Raw genomic sequence first — 6,985 nt, forward strand, 5'->3', positions numbered from 1 at the left:
TTAAACTCTTAGAATTATAAGTTCACAACACAGCAGCAGTCTTACTTATGAAAACGATGGAGATCTTTGAAAACCAAGTTGCCATTAATATATTAAAACACAAAGAGGGCCATATGTGGTCTCCAAGCGTGAGACATCAGGCCTTGCATACAAAGATCCTAGCTAGTAACTCAGAGGTCACAGGTTAGAACATTGCCTCAGGCACGGGTGTCATAGCTTAAGTGGTTTGGCCTCTTTAATGCCACACTTAGGCTTATTGGAATCCCGACGTACAGCTGTCATGTAGTGAACTAACACTAATGACCATACCCTAATCAACATCCAGCGCTCCCATCAATTTAGATCCCGTCTAGTGTTTCTACTTCTTTTGTGAAGAGTCCGATGCCGTACCAACCAGTAAACAGATTACAAAAATATGACTACATTGTATGTTTCAATGGTTGCGTTCAATATTTTTAGTTGTATTATGCCAGGTGAAAAATTAACATTAACAAATAGGAAATGGAAAGTTCTAACTAATGCATAAAAAAAATTTGGGAAAATGAATTACCTTGAGGGACCCACATTTCACACAGTTCACAAAGGGATGCAATGTATGATGACTAAGTTCATAACTATTAGCTGACGGAAATGATTCCTTTTCTTGTGGCTCTCGCAAATGTGATGGTTTAAGTTGAGTCATGTTTTTTCAAATCTATCTGCCCATGGTAACATTATCCATGTATAATATACTCCCATATTCATAGACTCGAGATCCCACGGGATGAAGAATTTCACATTCTCGGATCACTTTTACCACCTTGATAAAGAAATAGATTTTCCAATTAAAATGTAAAATTTTTAGGGAAAACAATGTACAACTCCAGGGAAATATTTACAGTAACAATTTGTTTTGCAGCATTTGAATGTAGTGTTCTTGGATATAATCCATAATGTTGTTTTATAATAGCTACTGCACTTACATACATAGGTAATAGAAATGAGTAAACTGAAGTAATTTTCAACTGCTGCAAATAATGAAATGATTTTGGCAATTTTTCGGTTGTGATTGGTGGGACAACTGTTCCCCCATTCTTGCACAACTGGTCCTTACATTTTAAGTTAGCATAGCATTGAAGTAAAGTGCGGTCAGTCGGCTTCCACTATAAAACTTCATTATCGGAAGGGGTATAATCAACACAAATTATTGTGCTGTTAAATACACTTGATTTCCAATATTCCCTCCTCATGGACTACATCATTGACATGGTGCGAGGACATATTCTGATGGCTTGTGAGCCGTGGCAGGGGGAGAAGTGATAGTGGCTCTTGGCATGACACCAATGAAAGATTATGCGTCAGAGAAAAGTGGTCTGCTCCGCATCTTTTCTGCAGAGAGATGGTTGCAAAGGCATCTGACCTCAGAGGAGTGGCCTTCTAGGAGATGGTGTCATGTTAAAAACACTATTGAGGATAGCAATAGGAATGTGTCTAAATTATCTTCCTGTGAGAAAATATTAAGAAATGAAGGAAAAAGAATCCTTGGTGCTATGGGACTAAAGCTCACTGGGTTGTGTATTGCAGTGTTGAGGGCAAGGCTTCTGTAGTTGCCATCGTGGATAATCCTTGCGGGACTGAACTGAAAGTAGTGGAATATAAAATTCAGGCAAGGACTGCAATGGGATAGGGGCTTTGAATGTCAGAAAGACTATGAGGACATGGAGCCTAGAAATATCACAAGGGGAATTAAAAAAGGGGATTCAGATATGTGACATTAGTGTGATTTCAGTTAAAATGAAAGTGGTGATTACAGGAGCAATAGTTACATAGTAATCTATACATGGTGTGGCAACATTACTTCCATTTTTCATATGCAAAGGGGCTTCAAAAAGGCAAAAAGTCATGTTGCCGCACCCTGTAGCTGGGGAGGAGAGTCAAAGATATCATTATGCTGCGTAGGAAACTCCCTGGAGAGATAAGTGGGCAATATCTAAGATAAATCCCCAAGGAATATTTGAAAATTTGCAAAGAAGCCATAATTAAGATGCATTTAATAGCAGTAGACATTGGCATGCAGTGTTAGAAAAAGGGGGGAGTTAAAGAGGGATTGGAGAGTGCAGCTTAGGAATTAGAAATTGGAGTTCTGTAGGAGTTAGATCAAATAATACTTTGACATTGATTTGAAATGACATCATCAGCTCATGTAGGTTCCTGGGTGTGGATGCAGATTCAGATTATAATTTAGTTGCATTTCAAATGCAACTTAAGATTCAGAAGGGTTAGCAGGTGTAGGACAACATTGAGAGAGAAATTATAAAAGGAAATGTAGTTATGTGATGTTAGTTTGAAGTCAGTTGTAAAGTGTGGATTATACTAATTAATAGTCAATATGAGAGTAAAAAATTACGTGGTCAAATTAGTTGGGTCAAATAATTTTTTGACAATGATCAGCAATGATGTCATCAGCTCATTTAAATTCCTGGGTATGGATGCCAATTCAGATTATAATTTAGTTGACTTTGAAAAGCAATTTGGGATTCAGAAAGGACTGATGTGGAGAAGGGTTTCGTGAGAACAGCCGTTGCGCACGAGTCAGTCGATCCTAAGCCCTAGGAGAAATCCGAAGCTAACGGCGATAGAAAAAATTTTTATAAGCCAACAAGGTGGTGTAGGAGAATCTTGAAGGTTTGATGAAGTAAAAGGAAGGAATACTAAGAGAAACATTATGTCTGAACGAGGATAGGTATGGGTCTTAAGAATAGGATAGAGGGAGCAGCAAACAAAAACATTGGCAGAGTAAATAATAATTTTAAATGGTAAATAAAAAATAGTGCACGAAGAAGGTATGAGTTTTGGGAGGGCTGGTTCAGAGGATGGGTGGAAGTAGAAAATGGTGGAGTATTAACATGAAGTGGGAAGGATAACGTAGAGAGAGGTAACTAATAAGCTAAGGCAAGAAAGTATCAGGATCAAGGATATGTGGTGGAAAGATCAGTGCATAGATATATTGAGAAATTTCAGGCTTGGGGAAAAGAAGAAGAGCTATTTCATTAATTAATTTATTTAATAACTTAATTGGAGCGAGATTGAGAAGCCATAGTCTCTTCCTCCACCTAACCCTTCTACATCACAGTAATGACAATCAAAACATCCATGCCCTAAGCTGGAGGAAAACCCACCCAGGCGGGGCTCGAACCTGCGACCCCTGGAGTCGCAGACAAGGGCGTTACCCCGCTGCCACCTGGGCCAGCATATAACTAGGCGAGAGGAAGGTCAGGATGTAGCAAGGGAATAAATGATAGTTATCATAATAGATAGGGATGGAAGTATTAAGGGAGACAAGATATTCAGGGATGGTTGAAAGAATGCATGTAAGAAATGCACTTCAATGTAGATATACCAGGCTGACCACTAAAGGAATTGAGAGACAATATGGCATAGCAAGGATATATTTAGCCCATGAAGTCTAGATTGCTAATTAGAAAAAGCACTAAGGAAGGTGAAGTCAATGACGCAGTAAGAATAGATAATATCTATACAGAGATAAGGGAAACATGGAAGGAAAATATAGGTGGAACTTACATGCAGTATTTATCAAGAAGGTATTTGGTCATAAGATTTCCCAAGATCAATTTTTGTCCCCAATCCAAGAAAGAAGAAAGTATGTAAGGGCTATAGGGTAATAATTTGATTGTCATGTGCAGCAGAGGTAGTTTAAAGAGGCATCAATCAAAGGTTACAAAACAGAGCAAAAGCTACCTAGGCATAGATAGGTGAGGACTTAGACAGGGAAGGAGTCAAATGATGATGTTACAGTGATGATAACATAATTGGGAAGAAACATTGAATACAATTTGGATGCCTTTATGTGCATCTGGATCATGAGAAGAGATTTGACTAAGTAGACCGGTTTAAGTTGATTAAACTATCGTGAAACATTGGAGTATACTGCAGGGATAAGTGACTTATTTGAAACTTGCACATGAGTCAGTCAATGAAGGGTGGGCAGTGATTCGCAGAGGAGTGATATATGGTTGCGCATTGCTCCCAGTTTTTTCAGCAAATGTGCTGAGGAAATTTAATGTGCTGAGGAAATTTAGAATGGGGCTAAGAAAGATCTTGAGCCTAGAAAGAAAGTGGGCGGCAAATGATTAAGTCAGGTTTGCTGATGATCTAGCAATAGTAAGTCAGACAGCCCAAAGATAGCAGTGTTTATCCTCATGACACCTTGAAAGCTACTGGCAAGTGTATGGTAGGTATCCATTCATTACAGGCATATACTGTTCGCAAAGAGATGTACTAGAGTTTATGTTACAAGCACAAAAGATGTAGTGAAGAAAAACGTCTTTTATGGTATTATTATTCTTGGTATTCTGCTCTTCATGGTAGGTTTTGAATAGACACAGTCTGAACATAACCACATTGTTAGCTTTGTCTAACATGACACACCCAGGCACCCAAAACTTAAATTAAACCTAACACATCATGTATTAAATACAGTCATACTTATTGAACCTTTCTTCAATTCTGGAAACTTTTTATCTCCTTTCATTCCATCCAACATGGCTATCTTACTTTGCCTGCCTAATATTTTCCCCTGCAATGTTACATCTTTAATCAGAATAGACAGGATCCATCAATCCTGTCTCATTTGGATTTCTCCTAAATATCTTCTCTCCCCCAATGTCTAGTACTCCTTAATTTGTTTCACTTTCTTTCCATTTTGCTGTTTCCATCTTTCTCCATGCTTTCATCTGAATAGCCTCCAATTCATGTCTATCATCTATTTTCAGTGACCACATTACCACATTATACAGAACCATGGTCCATACAAATGTTTTGATGGGTCTTTTCTTAAAATCCTTATTTGGGGGTGATGGATGTGTGATCCCAAGACAGGTTGGGTGGATGACCCGCCTATTGTCTGTCAAGTCATTGACTGTTGTGAAGAGCCAAATCCTCCACCAGGTACCACTGTATTTTGGAGAACATTATGGATCAAGACCTGACCGGCTGATAAAATAATTACATCACTGCAGTGGTTCTCTGTTCCAAGGTGACTGCATCGTTGGAGCAGAAGGTGAGTAATCTTAAACAGTGCATCTATGTGGACAGACCTTTATTTCCCAAGCTACTTGTGAAGACAGGATGGGTGAACAGGCTAATAGCTGCATGGAAGGCTCACGAGAATAAATAAACTTGGTATTTTTCACACAAATAACTTTGTAATACTACCTATGCATCAAAATCGGTAGTATCATAACATTTTTTGCATGAAAAAATACCAAGTTTATTTATTCAGTGATCATTAATTTTCACTACGTTGAGCCTAAAGCAATCAAATTTAGAGTGAAGGCTGATTAGGGAATAAGCATATGGATATCTCTGATCTATAGTCCCATCGTCTGATTGGCATCTATCTACCTATCCATTGTGAAGATTGCACTTTTATTTTGATGTCTCGTCCATAAATCCATGACCTATTACTTGTCATGACCCTGGGCAAGAAGGTTTCATCCTCTTTGGCTTGATCAAACGGCTCCTGGAAGAACAAAAATTTCACATTGTAAAAATCATTCGCCTTGACCGGGATTTGTGCCCGGATCCCTTGAAGTCCGGCTGAGTGCTTTAACCAGTCAAAGCCCCTAAAATATCGGAATGTAAGAGGACACCTCGATAGTTTAACTGATTGAAGAACTCTGCCGGAAATCGAGGGATTCCGTTTCCTCCCGGTCAAGGTAAATTATTTTTACACTGAAATTGCTGCATTTCAACGCATATTAACGGATGACTTCATGAAAAAGTTGGCATCTCCCACAGTTTCTTGGAAGTTGATTAGTCTGTTGGGATAGGAACTGTGCATAGATGTTATATTAGATAATCAGATAGTCGGTTGTATGGTTAGAAAAATTAGTGAATAGATATCTAGGGGGTTGGACTAATGAAGTCCTTGACGGATAGGTTAATAAGATGGATTGTCAGGTAGACAGAGCAGGGATGCATAATGTATGTATGAATTAGCGGATAGATGTATGGATAACCAGATAGAGAGTCAGGCAGATCCGAATAGAATGTACGTACAGGTCGTTGAAATGAGGACCAATAGATGATAAGCGGATCCACAGATAAACGGAAAGATAATAAGACGTAAAGCTGGATAGACTGGAATATGGATTGACGGATAGTAGAATTTGTGCATAAACGTCTGTTTGCATGGGCCAATAGAAAGTTACCAGCTGAATAGAGTGGCGGGTACAGACGGATGAAGCTCAAACGAATGTAGTGTTTATGGTATATGTATTTATAGACTAATAGAAGGGTACGCAAATATGCTCAAAAATTTTCTTAGGCCCTATCCATCTGTATTCTGCATATACCAAGTATGTCCTTTTTCCATTCTATTCGTTTACCCGCCTATCTAGTTAATCTGCTTGGCTTATATCAACTAATCAGCTTAAATGCCTATCCTCTTATAAATCTATCTGTCTATCCACCCCCAACATTCAGTCGTCCTATCTATTCATTGTATTACCTGTTTATCCTTTACCCGTCCATCCGCATTTATTTTTTCCATTCACCCGCCTATCCAAATAGCAGTTACTCCTCCTATCCGTCTATCCACCTCAGCCTATCTGCCTTTCCATCAATTATTCTATCTGCTAATTTGTCAACCTATCCTTTAATCCATCTATCAACATTTCTGTACATTTGTATAATAATAATAATAATAATAATTTTATTGGACATTAAACAAAATAGTTTTGCAATAGTCTTCGTCATAGAGATACATAGTTTAGAGATTATGGTTACATAAACACATATTACAAATCAAATATTACATATTACAGTCAAAATACATTTGGTGAGACAAATGATTGTATGTCTATCATGGACCACACAATTTTTGAATCAAAAAACTCATTTACTGAGTAGAATGCTTTTTTAGTCAGCCAGTTCCGGATAACTTTCTTAAACTTGGGCACACTCACAACTTTAGCCTCAGAGG

Source organism: Hetaerina americana, unplaced genomic scaffold (assembly GCF_022747635.1).
Source record: "Hetaerina americana unplaced genomic scaffold, ioHetAmer1.1.p SCAF_16, whole genome shotgun sequence".
NCBI lineage: Eukaryota > Metazoa > Arthropoda > Insecta > Odonata > Calopterygidae > Hetaerina > Hetaerina americana.